Source organism: Bos mutus, chromosome 18 (assembly GCF_027580195.1).
Source record: "Bos mutus isolate GX-2022 chromosome 18, NWIPB_WYAK_1.1, whole genome shotgun sequence".
Taxonomy (NCBI): Eukaryota; Metazoa; Chordata; class Mammalia; order Artiodactyla; family Bovidae; genus Bos; species Bos mutus.
This window is the reverse complement of record NC_091634.1, coordinates 26,333,701-26,350,105: the sequence shown is the minus strand read 5'-3', so window position 1 is coordinate 26,350,105 and position 16,405 is coordinate 26,333,701. Positions and strand designations below refer to the sequence as shown.

Here is a 16,405-nt window from a genome sequence, read left to right as displayed (position 1 = left end):
GCATCAGACTTAAGCTATTTTATTTTCTGTAGGATAGCTTTATCCTTACCCTTCCTAATCTGATCTAAAATCGCCAAGAAGATACTATTATTGAAGCACAGAATTTTGAAATGTTCGTGGTAGAAAAGGCCTTAGAGCCTATTTCATTTATAATTCACAAAAAATTTGACTTTGCTTATTAGTTCCGTGAGTTGCTCCTTCAACATGAGGTGTCCATGGTCAAATAACTTTGAAAAATGCTGTGTACTGCTGTATACTCCCCTCCTGGAGATTCTGTGTGCGTTTGCCTGTTAAGGCGTTTGAGAAGTCCTGCAACAAAGAAAACTAGCAGCTTCCTCAGCTCCTCAGCCATTTAACAAGGAACCCTGTTTTCATTATAAGCATGCCAAGTAATAATGTTCCATGGGACATACTTTGGAAAATAATCCAACCATCCTATTTTATGAATGAAGAAACGAAGTTCATGAAGAGACTGCAGTTAAGATTTTCCGAAGGTAATGCCAGGAAGGATTAGCATTGTTTCCAGTTATTCTTGGGAGCTTACGTTGGTCAAGGGCTCATGAGAATATAGTATCTCCCCCTCTTCCTCTTGCTTAATTCTCTCACCCACTTGAACAAGGTTCACCTTTTTATCCATAATGTCTTAGGTCACATCATGAAGGTGAATTGGAGCACAAGATAACCATCATATGTAGAAACATCAATGTCAGCTCCCTTTCTCTAGATCAGAACCAACATACTTTGATTACAACAAGTTATTTTAACAAATATTTTAGAGTTCCCCTTTTTATCCTCCTGAAATGAAATGTATAGCTCCTTAACCTACCTATATTTAAAAATCAATGTAATATTCAACTATAATATAAAGAAGGAATAAAATAATAGTATTTTATAATAACATATTTTAATATAGAAATATCTAGGCCAACTCTAAAGATACAATGAACTGTTCAGTTCCTCTTCTATGTAGAATCATCATGAATGTAATGGCTACAAATACAAATCAATAATAAATATCTTATACCAGCTACTGAGAAGTAAGTTGAGTAGCCTAATTTTCCAAACTGGTAAATTTTAAGTGCTTTAAATTAATTCATTCATTTAATTTTCATAATGATCCCACTTAGGTATGATTAATATCCCCATTTTATACATGGGGAAACTAAGAGAAGATAAGTAACTTGTTCAGCAACTATTTAGTAGTAAGTTACAGCCCAGTCAATGAACCCGGGCAGTGCAGCTGCCGAACTTGTACTCACAGGTTCTGTGACTGTCATCTGAAGGACTCAGAAACTGAGTCACTTGGGCATTTTCTACATAGAACACAGCTAATGGAAGGTGACTTCGGATCCTGGAAACCAAAAGGAAAACAGACCAGAGTCTCTCTTTACTGATGCTTTACTGTCTACCCTGGAGAATGACAGAGAGGGAGAGGAGAGTGTTGGGACCAGCCTCGGACCCAGATGCCCTGCTCCTGGGACCTGCCAGAGTGAACTGTTCAGAGAGCAGAGACAGGAAACAGCCCAGGCTTCATTTTTATTCTTCCTCATGTTCCTCTAGCCCTTGCCAAAAGCAAAGCCAACCATGGACTATGCCATCTAGCAACTTCTCATAATGGACCCAGAACTGAAAAGGAAGGGAGCTGAAAAAAACTGAAAGAGACACAGTACCTCTGGGGCTGCAGGCTGGGAAGTGAGGCTTGGGACTTCCCTCCTGCCCTGCAGCCTGATTGAGAATCTGCTCTTCCTCTAAGAGTGATTGTGCTAATAATCAGATAGGCCTCTGGGTTGCAAAACCCACTTATCTCTGCTCCATCCTCTGAAAGGGCGAGGTTCTGACTAAGGGTAGTCTCCTTGGAGTAACTTAAAAAGACAGTTTGGATTAATGCTCTGGGGTCTGTTCCAGCTCATTGCTCATCACCCCACAGTGTGTTTGCTCTTAGCAAATCTGCGCCAAACAAATTATGTGTTCTCTGAGGTTTAGTATTTAATAATGATGTAACTAACATGTATTAAGGGCCTACTATATGCCAGGCAGGAGAAGGCAATGGCACCCCACTCCAGTACTCTTGCCTGGAAAATCCCATGGACGGAGGAGCCTGGAAGGCTGCAGTCTCTGGGGTCGCTAGGAGTCGGACACGACTGAGCGACTTCACTTTCACTTTTCACTTTCATGCATTGGAGAAGGAAATGGTAACCCACTCCAGTGTTCTTGCCTGGAGAATCCCAGGGACGGGGGAGCCTGGTGGGCTGCTGTCTCTGGGGTAGCACAGAGTTGAACACGACTGAAGTGACTTAGCATAGCATACGCCAGGCAAAGCACTGAGTTCTTTTTTTTTTTTGACTGTGTCAGGTCTTAGTTGCGGAATGTGGGCGTAGTTGCTCTGTGGCATGTGGGATCTTAGTTCCCTGACCAGGGATTGAACCTGCATCCCCTGGATTGGAAGGGGATTCTTAATCACTGGACCACCAGGAAAATCCCAAGCACTGAGTTCTTCGCATGCTTTATCTCATTGAATACTGACAATCCTGTGAGATAATTATGCTCATAACCCTATTTATGGGTAAGTGGAAAGTTTACATTTAGGTGCCCAAGTCAGACAGAAGAGAGCTGAGTCAAACCCAGGTTGCTTCATTGCCAGCTTGTCTGTTCTGAAGGAACTAAGAAGAATAGGCCTGAGATTATACTTGAGGAAGAGGTAAACTCTTACAAGTGTACTAGGACAAACCTGGATTCCTAGGCTTTCTTTCCTTCACCATGGGACTTCTACTCTAATTCTCCTGATTAGCAGATATTCAATAGTTACTCAGTGTGGTAAGGGAGCAGCCAAAGAGATCTTTCTGAAATGCAAATCTGAAGACCTGTCCTCAGCTAACATTTTTTTCAAAGGTTCCCTGTGGTCCCTAAGATAAAGGCCAGGCTCCCTAGCATGACAGGCAGGTCCTTTATAATCTGGACCCCTTTGGACTTTATAACTCTCTCTCCTGTACTTCCCCCCAGGAGCCCTGAGAACCTCGCACCAACCCCACATAGTCAGTGTAATATTTCTTGCCTCCAGATATTTGTCCATACTGTTCCTTACGCCTCAAATGCCTTCTCCTGCCCCAACCTGTCCATCTGATAAACTTGTATTCATCCTTTAGAACTCTAAATGTTAAATGTTCTGGTCTTTGTAAAAAGCCTATCCTGATTTCTCAGGCAAATTTAGTCCTCCTTTTTCCAGGCTCTACAGTAGTTTATGTATCAGCTCAGTAGATATTGCACTTCTGTGTTCACCTCTGTTGTCGACAGGCGGCAGCCCTGAACACACTTATATATATATATATATATATATATATTTTTTTTTTTTTTTAAAGAAAATGTGGTAAAGGGACTTGCCTGGTGGCCCAGTGGCTGAGAGTCTGTGCTTCCAATGCAGAGGCCCTGGTCAGGGAACTAGATCTCACATGCTGCAACTAAAGACTAAAGATCCCTCATGTTGCAGCAAAGATTGAAAATGCCACAACTAAGACCCAGTGCAACAAATAAATGAATAATTTTTTAAATGTAGTAAATATACATGACACACACAGCACATCAGTAGCATTAAGTACATTCACGTTTTTGTACTACAACCACTGGCATCCCTCTGCAGGACTCTTCGTCTCATAAAACGGAAACCATGTACCCATTAAATGCTAACTCTTCCCCCTCCTTCAGCCCCTTCCAATCTAGGGATCGAACCCAGGATCTTCCCAACCCAGGGATCAAACCAAGGTCTCCTGCATTGCAGGCAGATTCTTTACCAGCTGAGCCACCAGGGAAGCCCAACAATACTGGAGTTGGTAGCCTATCCCTTCTCCAGGAGATCTTCCCAATGCCAGGAATCGAACCAGGGTCTCCTGCATTGCAGGTGGATTCGTTACCAACTGAACTGCCAGGGAAGCCCACCCTTCAGCCCCTAGCAATCTCTGTCCTGTCCGTCTCTGTGAATCTGACTACTTTTCCACTCACTCTTATATTCCCCAAATCTGGCACATTGCTTTGCACAGAATAACACTTAATAAATGTCTGTTAAGAGAGTGCATGGAATCTTTTGTCTAAGATGCATGGAGCAATACATGTCTTAAATTTCTTTATACCCGCCTTTGCAACAAATAGACTGCTTAGATCTTAAACTGGAAATTCTGGTGCTTCCTAACTTGTCCAGTGTTCACCTTTCCCCAGATCAGAAGTTGCCCAAATAGGTGTTCTCGGTAGGAGGGAGTTTTACCTTCCTTACTCAGAAACGCCTACAGTTTTCATTGCAGTTGGATTGTAGACATGCTGTCCCCAGATCAGCTGGGAGGAGTCCTGAGGCATGGTGACAGAAAGAATACTGACAAGCAGCCAGAGCTGGCTGCATTTGAAAACTTGGCTTCACACACTCACACACACTTGTGTATGTGTGTGTGTGTATACGTTGCTGTCAAAATTGTAGCATATGTGTTTTCCTTACTTCCTCCCATCTGAGCAGAGGTTTTTTGCTGTAATTACAGTTAACCTAGTAATGGAGGCAGCTGCATGCATTTTTGGGGAGCCTATAACTTTCTCTGTCTTCAGAGTTGCATTCAAAAAATAAAAAAGAATTATATTCCAATGTACATGTTTAAGAACAAATTTTTTAAATATTTCAGGAAAAAAGATGCAGTATTAATTTGTGGATCAAAATGTTTTTGACCCAGTCCCCTTGCTAGAAAATGCAAAATCTAGTAGTTGATAGTTGAAAATTCTATAAAGTGCAACAGGTCATGTCTTGATCCCATCACCCTTGCTCTTGGCACTTGGATTTTTCATGGCCAAAGTTGTCATAGTGAGCCTTCTTTGGAAACCATGACATGTCTCTTACGGAAATAGCAACCCACTCCTGGGAAATGGATTGCTTGGGGAAATTTCATGGGATGCCTGGGAAATCCCATGGCCAGAGGAACCTGGCAGCCTGTTCCTTGGGGTTACAAAGAAGTTGGACATGATTTAGTGACTAAACAACAACGGCAACACCCAGTATTTTTGCCTAACATGTTGCATCGCTATATCCTGGCTGCTCATTAGAGTCACCTGGAGAGCATAAAAAGAAATTAAAAAAAAAATTCTTTTAAGCCTTTAACGCCACACCCCTAATATTCTGATTCTTAGGTGTGAAATGGGGGCCCACACGTTTTCATAGTTCTCCAGGGGATTGTAATCTGCAGCAGAGGTAGAGAATCACTGTGTTAGAATGGTGTTGTTGCTCAGAGGCAGAGTCTGGGCTGTGTAGCAATACTTAAGCATTGGTGGGCAGGTTGCTTTTTCTGCTCTAGTCCATGCCGTATATATATGAACACATACTACCAACCCCGCCAGGACTTCAGTCACTATGATTTTCTCTGACCTGTTGGTGTAACTATAACCTTTTCTTCCTGAGGCATTTTGCACAGAGCGCTGAATTCCACTAGTGTGTGTGCATGCCTACTCAGTCGCCCAGTCGTGTCCGACTGTTTGCCCACCAGGCTGTAGCCCACCATGGACTGTAGCCCACCAGGCTCCTCTGTCCTTGGAATTTTCCAGGCAAGAATACTGGAGTGCCAGTTCCTCCTCCAGGGGATTTCCCAGCCCGGGGATTGAAACCACGTCTTCTGCATTGACAGATGGATTCTTTAACCTCTGAGCCATCTAGGAAGCCTGAATTCCACTAGGCACACCCTCTAACCAGGGGTCCCCAACCTCCAGAATCTAATGCCTAATGATCTGAGGTGGAGCTGATGTAGTAATAATAGAAATAAAGTGCACAATAAATGTAGTGCACTTGAATCATCCTGAAACCATCCCCCAAAACCCCAGTCCATGGAAAAACTGTCTTCCACGAAACTGGTCCCTGATGCCAAAAGGGTTGAGGACTGCCCTGGGTTGGGAAGATCCTCTGGAGAAGGAAATGGCAACCCACTCCAGTACTCTTGCCTGGAAAATTCCATGGACTGAGGAGCCTGGTAGGCTATAGTCCATGGGGTCGCAAAGAGTCGGGACATGACTGAGCAACTTCACTTTCACCTTAAGGGGAGTGGCCTGCACTTTCCTGATGGCCAGTCAAGCTGGACATGAGGCTGTATGAGCCACAGGAGCCTGGGGTGCTGTGAGATGCCCCAAGCTAAGCAGTGCCCCAGAGGAAACCCACCACCTGTAGTCAGCCAGTAACCTAGCTGCTGTTCCTCCTCTTCCCTAGCCAGGCCTCATCCAAATCAGCTGCTTTGAAAGTGCAGGAAAAAGGTCAGATTCTCTCCAGAGCATCCGCCTGTGTGTTGGATTTCCTAGTAAGAGCAGGGTTTGTAGTGAGACCTGATGGATGCAGATTTGAATTCTAGCTGTGTCCTTGACCAAATCACTGCTGCTGCTGCTAAGTCGCTTCAGTCGTGTCCGACTTTGTGCGACCCCAGAGATGGCAGCCCACCAGGCTCCCCCGTCCCTGGGATTCTGCAGGCAAGAACACTGGGTGGGTTGCCATGTCCTTCTCCAATGCATAAAAGTGAAAAATGAAAGTGAAGTCGCTCAGTCGTGTCCGACTCCTAGCGACCCCATGGACTGCAGCCTACCAGGCTCCTCCGTCCATGGGATTTTCCAGGTAAGAGTACTGGAGTGTGGTGCCATTGCCTTCTCCGAGCAAATCACTAAACCTCTCTAAATCCCCTTTCCCTATTTTGTCAACTGGGCCTCATAACACCTACCTCATAGGATTAAATGAGATAATGCGCATGAATGGCTTAGCAGTGACTGAAGCTAGTAAACACTCAGTGAATGGTGGTAGTGAGCCTTGACAGGCGCTGTCTAATCCCAGGTGGGAAGCATGAGTGTAGAAAAGGCGCAGGCCGGTTCTCCCTCGGCAGGGTGTCTGCATGGGAAGCTTCGAGGGCCAAGAAAAATGAAGCCCTTTTCCCCCAGATGCGGTAATTGAGTACAGTTTGAAAGCTGGGATTGTAATCCCCTTCCACAGACAAAGCGCCCCATCTCCTCTCCTGCGAGCAGCAGCTTGCTGCCTCTGCACATCCTCCGGCCATTTTTTCCTGCCGCCTTTGTTCTATTTCCGTGCCTGTGGGGATGTAGGAAAACTGCTGCCTTCCTCAGGTTGCTATTTAAAGACATTCTGAGAGATGCTGCCACTGCTGCTCCTAGCGCCACCACGGCAGCTGCTCCAGTCCCTGCCACAGTGAGTGAACAGCCCCAGTGCCTACTTTTTGTTTGGGATCCCTGAACTGTTACCTCTCCCAGGGGTTCACTGTAAAGCCCGTCTTAGTCTTTGCCCCTCACTTGCCCAGCCTGTCTACATCCCTGTAGCATTTTGAGCACATCACTAGTTACAAATTTCCCCTTATTCTTCAATGAAAATCATGCCTGATATCCCCTCATCCCCTCCTCACCCACCATCTCCACCTTGCACTTGAGATGCCCTTCTTATTTAATAGCCAGACACAACCCAGAAAGGGTAAAAATGCCGTTTATTTCTAGGCCTAGCAGAGAAAAATATTTTAAGAATAAAAGGTTTTGAAAAGCTCAGTAACCTCCAGCATTAATAAGAATGCCGCCCTGAACTTCAGCATGTTTGAGATGATCTGTCAGGCACAGATAGGAATCTCTCAGCCATTAGTAATCCTGTCTTTCTCTGCTGACCCACCCAGTGCTTTTCAATGAAGTGTCTCAAAAGCCAGGTCTTTCTGTTTGAATTGGGCCTGATTTCTTTTTCATAGAGCCATCAAAGTGAAGTTTTAGGTTTTATCAGTAAAGCATTTATCCTTCTTTGGACTGAACTTCCTCAGTAATGTTCAGATTATCTGCCTCCATCCTGCTTCCCCAGTTTACTTTGTTTCCTGCCTATTATCCCAGGGAGACCTCAGAGCTGGGCTGCTCTCTGCTTGCCCAGAAGAGCCCTTGCTGGTGCTCTCAGCTCTGTGCAGGGTGCGCACTGTGTTCCCGACCACCAGAACTCAACTCTGGCCCCGATCCCATGCTCAGGCTGCATCAGTCCTGTTTCCCCTCTCTTACAGCCTTCCCCTTGTCTTCTGACTCTCCTCCATTTATTCATCTTCCTGACTGCTTCTTCTTTGGCTCCTGCTCTCTATTTTTCATTTTCAGAGCTGAGCCTTTCCCCTTATTTTCTTAGCCCCTGGGTGGTAAATCCAATTACCTCAATGTCAGAATAATAGTACCACTGACACTTTGAATTATTGATCACCACACTGTGATAGCAAAGTACCCTCACCTGCATTATCTCTTTTGCTCTCACAGTAAACTTGTAAGGTAGGCAATATATGTGCTTATGTCCCCCACTCCTAGTAGTGAAAGTAATAACCACTTGGAGAGGCAGGATAATCTAGTGGTTAATAAAGAGCATTGACTCAAATCCAGACAGCCAGGGTGTGAATCCTGCCTCCTTCTGTCACCAGCTGTGTGGACAAATTGGAGATAATAGTACCTCTCTCGTGGTGTTGTGAGGATTCAGTGAGTTACTAGAGATAAATTGCCTGGAACCACATCTGGCACATAATAGATATTATGTGGAGATTAGCTGTTGTTATCACATGTTCATTCATTCTTATGTTCGTCAAAGATTCTTACCTGCCAGGCTCTGCTTGCGGTCTCAGCGATGCAAGAGCAGCAAGATGGACACAATCTGGCCTCAGAGCTGTCTCAGTATTTTTAAAAATATTTATTTATTTGGCTGCGCCTGGTCTTAGTTGGACAGCACATGGGATCTTCAGTCTTCGTTGCAACATGCAGAAACTTTAGTTGCGACAAGCAGGATCTAGTTCCCTGACTGTGGATGGAACCTGGGCCGCCTGCATTGGGAACTCAGAGTCTTAGTCACTGGATCACCAGGGAAGTCCCGAGATCACAGTATTAGTGCCACCTGTGCAGCTGCCACCACGTGCAAATCCTTTCGCTTGGATCTTTACAAATAGCAATTCTCACAACAGCTTTAAAAGGAGGCAGTGTTATTCCCATCCTGAGAGGAAATCTTTGGTGTTCCAAAAGCCCAAGTGGTTTGCTCAGGATTCCCTAGCTGGTAATTGGGGTGCCAGGATTCACTTCACTGAGTTCACCTGCCAGCAGACCATTAGGTTCGACTCTGCATGTCTGTCTCCCCCAGTCAGTGGTGAGCTCCTGAGGGTTGGAGCTGGCCCTCAGCACCCAGCTTGCTGAGCTCAGTCTCCTGCACACATTCGGGAAATGTTGGCCAGCTTGTGCTCTCTTGTGGATGCTTGACTCTGTCCCATAACTAGTCTCTTCTGATCTCGCTCATTTCCCTCAGACATCAAGCTGACCTTGGTTCTTGGTTTTAATTTATTTGGCCACACCAGGTCTTAGTTGCAGCATGTGGGATCTTTAATCTTAGTTTTGGTATGCAGAATCTTTAGTTGTGGCATTCAAACCCTTAATTGTGGCAAGTAGATTCTAGTTCCTTCACCAGCTGTCGACCCTGGGTCCTCTGCATTGGGAGCATGCAGTCTTAGCCACTGGACACCAGGGAAGTCCCCAAACATTGGTTTTAACATGGAAGCACAGGGGTCAAGATGAGGATTCTCAGAGGTTGACCTGACTTCCTCATGCCACACCTGATGCTTATTTCAGCCTGTCTTTAAACGTAGTTGGATTCTGGGGTCGCCTCGTCTTCTGGGCCCCAGTCAGAAAATTTTTTTGTCTGCAAGGTCAGTATCCAGCCACCAACTCCAGTTCACTTATTTCTCATGTCAGATCCTGCCTTTTATTTCAATGTCTGACTTCCCTGTTCTTTGTCTGCTTTTGTCTTTGTGCTCAGCACTTATTTCTTAACCACAAAAGGAATCACAATTCTTCTAGCTCTATAGAAGACTGAATTTCTAAATACAGTTAGTGTGTGCTAGCATTTAAGTTTTTAATCCTTTCATATTTAGTAATCCATTTTTTCCTTAAATATTACAAAAATATAGATGGAAAGTCCTCCTCTAGATTACGCTTTCTGGAATTCTTATTTCTGTAAATGTCTCATCTGTGGCCATTTGTATGTCTTACTGATCTCACATAATAATACAAAAGAATAGTAATTTCACTTACTTTAGTTTCATTTGTAAAATCACCTGGAAGTGTGACTTTTAAAATAATTTTTAAATGTAAATGAATACTAATTGCTAAATGTATTTACTCATGGAGTTTGTGTTAGGTAATTTGACTAGAGACTTTTTTCCTTCCTGTTTCCCAGATATTCTGGGTTGTGGTTATATTGTCTTTATAATCAAATATATAAATAAGCTTAGAAATTAAAGTGAAGAAAGCAATTTGCCATGTATTTCTTCTTTTGATCTTAACACAGAGATATAACCACCACTCTGGGCGTGTTTGGGGTCAAGCTCATTGAAAGAGTCAAACAGTTTTCCTGGTTTTCCATTGAAAAGGCACCTGTGCGCCCAAGGCAGTCTTTTGCTCACACAGTCCCTTTTCAGAGGGTCGTGCCTCATCTGGCTTTTCTAAGCCATGTCTAACCCTGAAGACTGCCTGTGTCCCTGAAGCATCAGCTTTGTGCGCTCCAGGGAACTGGCCCCTGCAAGGGCGAGGGTGGAGGGGGGAGAGGAATTGTGTGTGTTGCACCCACACTCTACATTCTTTTCTAAAAACCACCTGAACCCCATCCCTTTCCAAAGAGCTTTTAGACTAGGAATCCGGTACTTCTTGAAGCCATCCCTGACCCACCCTACTCACACCCTCCACCACCTCTCCCTAGAGTCCTGGGGCCTTGCTGCGTGGGGGGATGAGAGCAGGTGTGTTGAACTCTTAATGAGAGGTTTCCTCTGTGGGATTGCCTATATCCTGCCCACCACAGAGGCTCCTGTGAGTAACTTTACCTTTGAACTCTCCTTGTATTCAGCCCCTGATCCACGGGATTTGGTGACAATCCCTGGCTGGCGGAAAGCTTTGATCCTTGGGGAGTCCGGAGGAAGTCCTGTGATGTGTGGGATCCTCAGCGCTATAGGGATTGGGGAGAAGTCTCAGGGCGGGTTGCTGAGACAGACCCATTAATTAAGAAGGAGCCTTTTTCCTAACACTCAGTTACCTAAAAAAGGAGATCCGGTAACTGATAACAAAGGACTCAGCACCCCTCAAGTATGAAGTGGTGTTTGCACAAGCATTATTGTTGTTTTAAGGACACAGCAGTGCCAAGAAAAAATTCCTACCCACACCAGGAAAGAAAAAGCACCCTAGCGACCAGAATGCCTTACAACTCTCCTTTTTAACAAAGAAAAGCTCATCTTACTTTGTTTTTGTCTTCTTTTTAAAAATTGGAATACAATTGCTTTACCGTGTTGTTTTCGTTTTCTCCTGTACAGTGAAGTAAATCAGCCGTATATATGCCCTCCCTCCTGGACTTCCCTCCCACTCTCCCCATCACACCCCTTTAGGTCATGACAAAGCAATGAGCTGAGCTCCCTGTGCTGTACCACAGCTTCCCACTATCTGTTTTACGCATGGTCATGTATATATGTCAATCCAAATCTCCCATTAGGAGGCTCTAGCAAAAAATTTTTAAGATATTTCTGACTAGGTGAAAGAAGAAAAAGAGATGACCTTATAATAAACAATGGGAACACTAGAATTTCTGTATAAGAGACACTGGGCTATAATCCATTAAAGAGCGTGTTGGGAGATTTGTCTTTAAGCTTTATTCACAAACAGGCATGCTGGTTTGCTTAGACTCTGCATTTATTTGAGGTGGTTTGAGGGTGAGGGGACAGACAGTAAAACTTCCCCTGGCCACTCTGTGGTGCCACCCATTGGCTACAAATAAAAGTCAGAGCGAAGGCCTTTTCGCATGGCAGGGAAATGTTCCTCCTCACCTCCACAGGCAGAAACCCCTTCCTTTGCTTCCGTGGAATCACGTACACTTATCTCTTAGACTGAGGATCACACCGTCCAGTGTGCGTGTCTGCCTCCCTGCTGGGCTGTAGCTGCTGGAGGGTGGGGTTTGTACATTATTCACCTTTTATCACCAGCACACTGCCTGGGCTCGAAGTAGGCGCTCAATAACGATTATTGAATGAGTGAGTAAGCATGAGGCAGTCGCTGCAGGGAGTCATCCTCTTTCCAGAATCGTCTCTCCTTTTCACACTGGCAGCCCTGGGGAGGGAGAAAGCTAGGTTATGAGAGGGCAGCAAGCAATAGTGCCAGAGTCAGACACCGACCTGCGCCTCATGACCCAGCAGCTCCGGACAACACGGAGACAACTGCACAGCAGAGGTGGGGTGCCATCTTTGTGGACTTTGCCTGTAGGATTCAGGCATTTAATGCCGAGACATTGGGCAAAGAGCAGAGAGAGTTGTCTGTAGGGCCAAGTGCGTAATATGTGGGGCCCAGTGCAAAATGAAAATGCAGGGTCACTTGTTTAAAAAAAAAAACAAAACAAGGAGAAAGTACCATTCAGGGTTTTTAAATATCAAGTTGTTTTCCTTTCTTCCACAGTCTCTCTGTCCTTTGACTTGTCAAGGTGTTTATTATTTGCTGTTAACACTGTTCTTTTTTCTTTTTTTTTTTTAACACTGTTCTAAGTTGAGACCCTTTTATGTGTTAGACCATTAACATGGATTTTACTGAACATCTTTATATTGTGTGATGCCAATTTCAAATGTTTAACTCATTTAAACCCACACATGTTTAACTTATATGTGGGATCACCAAAATTATACAGTTTGTATTCTGTAGCTGGTACATGCATATGTACCAGCTACATATGCATAACAGTGCATATGTAGCAGAACAGTGGAAAGTCTGCACAAAATTAACTGGTTTTATTTCACATCTTGATACATGTTCATCTTACCAACACCCTTTATCTTCAGTTTACTGATGGATAAGAAAAAGGTGAAAGAACAAGAACAAGAACTGTGTTTCCTTCTGTGTCATCATTTTCAGCATAGATGGCTGGCTAACACGGGGAATCCACGCAGAGGATATGATGGATTCCTTCCTCATCCATGTTTCTTGGAAAGTCGTCGCCTGCTTACTATGTTTAAAGCGAGTGGTGGTTTCCACGAAAGTGTGGCCTGTGCAGGCTTTCAGTGCCTTCACTTTTCAGTCATGAATGTAACAGATGCCCTCCCCTGGTAGAGGCTTCAGGACTAGCTGAACTCCCACGTGTCGTAGGTGCATCAGAGCTGAGCTCATGCAGCACCGGCAGGAATGGGGGACACACATATGGGGCAGATCTCCTCTGCTCACTCTCAGGTTCCTGTGTCCTTTTGAACTTCACTTATAAAATCAAGCTCAAATATGCAATTATTAAGTATCAGGTTGCAGCAGCAGACCATTAAACCAGGCACGGGGCCCTCTTGATCATGGGACCCTGTGTGGCTGCACAGGTCACACACCTGTGAATCAGGCCTGGTTTCATGACACTGTTTCAGTGGATGTTCTCAGAATTTTTAGCTTTTACCAAGTGACAGACTGGCCAGGAATAGCATGCATGTGTGCCTTCTCTCATTTATAAATAGTTTTTAGATACTTGCCATGTGCCAGTCATTTTATGAGACACTGTGATTACACCACAGTGTACAAGGCAAGACATGGCATCAGCATCAGTAGTACCTGTGAGCTAGTGAGGAAAATAAATTTTTAGTTACACAGTGAGTGTTTAAATTCCAAGTGTGAGAGAGGCTATAGACGCAACTCTAGAAGGCTTACCTAGGTGGGAGCTAAGATGTGGCATTTCAGGCTGAGGGTGAGGAGGACTTGTAGTTGAAGAGAGAGCAACGGTGGTCTCCCAGGCTGAGGGAACAGCATAAGCAAAGGCCTTGAGCTGGGGAGGGGCTTTGCTCAGACAAGGAAAGAAGAAGGCCTTCACAGCTGGAGCCCAGGGACAAGAGGGAGACCAGCAGGTGGCCTAGGGAGCTGGTTTTGTGTCCCCCACCCCTTACCTACCTCCTTCCACTCTCCAGTGCCCATGCTGTTCGACAATATCAAATGATGGAGAGGGCTCTGTTTCTATTCTTTTGTTTTCTTTTCATTAATTTATTTATTTGACTGTCCTGGATCTTCAGTTGCAGCATAAGGAATCTTTTTTTGTTGTTGTTGGAGTATGTAGGATCTTTAGTTGAGGCATGCGAACTCTTAGTTGGAACATAAGGGATCTATTTCCCTGACCAGGGATTGAACCCAGGCCCCCTGCATTGGCAGCATGGAATCTTGGCCATCGGACCACCAGGGAAGTCCCTCATCCTCTGTTCTTTAGCAAGTTCAAGATTTGTGATGCTACATGCTTAGTGTACTTGGGTGGAATGTTCAGGGGATCGTGGGGCCAGATGTAAGTGTACTAGCTACCCACTGAATTAACCATTTCCCATCATTTTTGTTCACCATTTCCAATTCACTTCCTGTTCCTAAAATATGACCTCTGTTTCCTCGAACCTCTTTTCACACACTTTCTGCTCTCAGGAACTTTCCATGTTCCGTTCTATATTGTCTTCGTTTACCGCCAGAGGGTAAGCAGACTCACCACCAGAGGGTAAGCTTTTAAAAGCAGGTTCTGTGTCTCCTTTACCTATTAAATAGCCTTAGGAAAATCTTTGTCTAGTAGTTAATCCAGTTCAAAAAAGGACTATTTATTTTTAATAGATTTTATATTCATAAAATACAATATTAAACTGGCACAAAAGGGTATGTAATCCCCCACATCTCTCTCCAGTTTCCCTTGCTGGAGGCAACCAGTATTTTGCAGAGATAATCTGTGTCTATTGTATATAAACTGTTATATATATATTTATTACATGATTTTTATGAAAAGCCATAGAAGCGAAAGAATGAAAGAATTTCTCCATTCTCCTATTCCTTTTTTTTATCTATTAGAAAGATGCAAATTTAAAACAGCAAGGTGCTATTTTCCATTAATAAAGAGTTTGCAATACTTATGAGAATATGGGGAAATAGGAGTTTTCAAAGTGATAGGTAAAAATATAAATTATTACAACCTCTCTGGCCAGCTATTAAGATTTTTACTGCACATTACCCTTTGACCTTGTAATTCCATTTCTGGATATTTGTCCTGCAAATATACTTGTGCATGTCTGCAGATTAGGTATCAGAATGTTTATTGCAATAATTTTTGTAATAGGAAAAGATCTTCAAAATACATTGGGTGGAGTGGGAATCATGGTACTTAGCAGTGTAGTATATAATTCTGTGCTTTAAAAAGGGGAAGGGAAAAAAAGGCAGATATGCTTATAAACACCTAGAATATTTTGCACAATTAAGAATGATATCCTCTTAGAAGAGAAATTAGGAGTCTTGGTAGAAGAGAGACTTATTTTTTAATATGGTCTTCTTTATACTGTATTACCTCTTCAATAAAAATAAACAGGTAAGAACACAGACTCTGAAAGTTTAAAAACTGGTTCCTCCTTTCTTTAGCCAAATGATGTTGGGAGTTTACTTAACCCTCTAATCAACTCTTATTTCTTCATCTGTAAAGTGGGGCTAAAAACTTCCCTTTATACGACTGGCATAAAAATTAGATAATATAAAGAAAATATCTAGTATAGTACCTGAACCAAAAAATGTAGCTTTTGAGGCAGAGAGTCCTAGACCAGAAGTAACTTTGCAAGTAGCTGCAGACAAGATATGTGACCCACTAGTGACCTGGACTCTTCAGTCCTTCGTTTGACCAAATGATCCCTAAGTTCCCTTATACTGAGTTTCCCTGCTGTCTTGCTAGAAGAACCCATTTCTTGCTAGAAGTTCTGACTTCCAAGCCAGGAGGATTGGGGAAAAAATTAGAAGCTTCTAGCAGGAGGTGCTTTGTTCTTTGGCACCTTCCCAGTTCCATATGAGACCATCAGATTAGAGTATTGGACAAGAAGAAATGGGTCTGACTGTGTCTGTGAAGTCCTATCTTGTTTCCCATTGCAGTGTTGGAGTTGAAAAAAAGTTACAGAGTGGCTGAGAGAATTGTACCAAAATGAAACTGGTGGAAAAATTTTAAAGGAGTGGCAAGGGAAAGCATGGTTGCCAAAGAATAGCCTCCTGGTTTCATAAGCTAGATGCCAGTTCTGTGGGTATCACAGAGGGCTTTGTGGGAGTTAGTGGGGGAGGATGCCAGGAACACCTGCATTGGGCAGTACTGCCTGCCTGTGGTCCTGAGGTTGGTGCCATGCTTTGGGACTGAAGGAAGGGGTCTGGGATCTCTACTTGGGTCAGGGGCTAAAAGGCAACCACAAAGGCCAGCGTAGTAAGGGGTTAAGAGTGCGTGAGAAACCCAAAGGGAAGCCTGTCTCAATACAGCTGCCCCACTCCCATCTCCCACCTGAGAGGACCACGTTTTATCTTCTTAAAGGAGCCTGTGGGTTTCCTCCCAGAATACCTCAGATAGGAGAAGGCACTTAGGTCACTCAGAGAAAATTTG

The 16,405-nt window shown here is 44.0% G+C and overlaps 1 protein-coding gene across 4 annotated transcripts in view; it reads left to right on the top strand.

Annotated features, from left to right (window-relative positions):
* Positions 1-16,405, top strand: part of TANGO6 (transport and golgi organization 6 homolog) — a 184,519-nt gene that overhangs the window by 167,325 nt on the left and 789 nt on the right. The window lies entirely within an intron of this gene.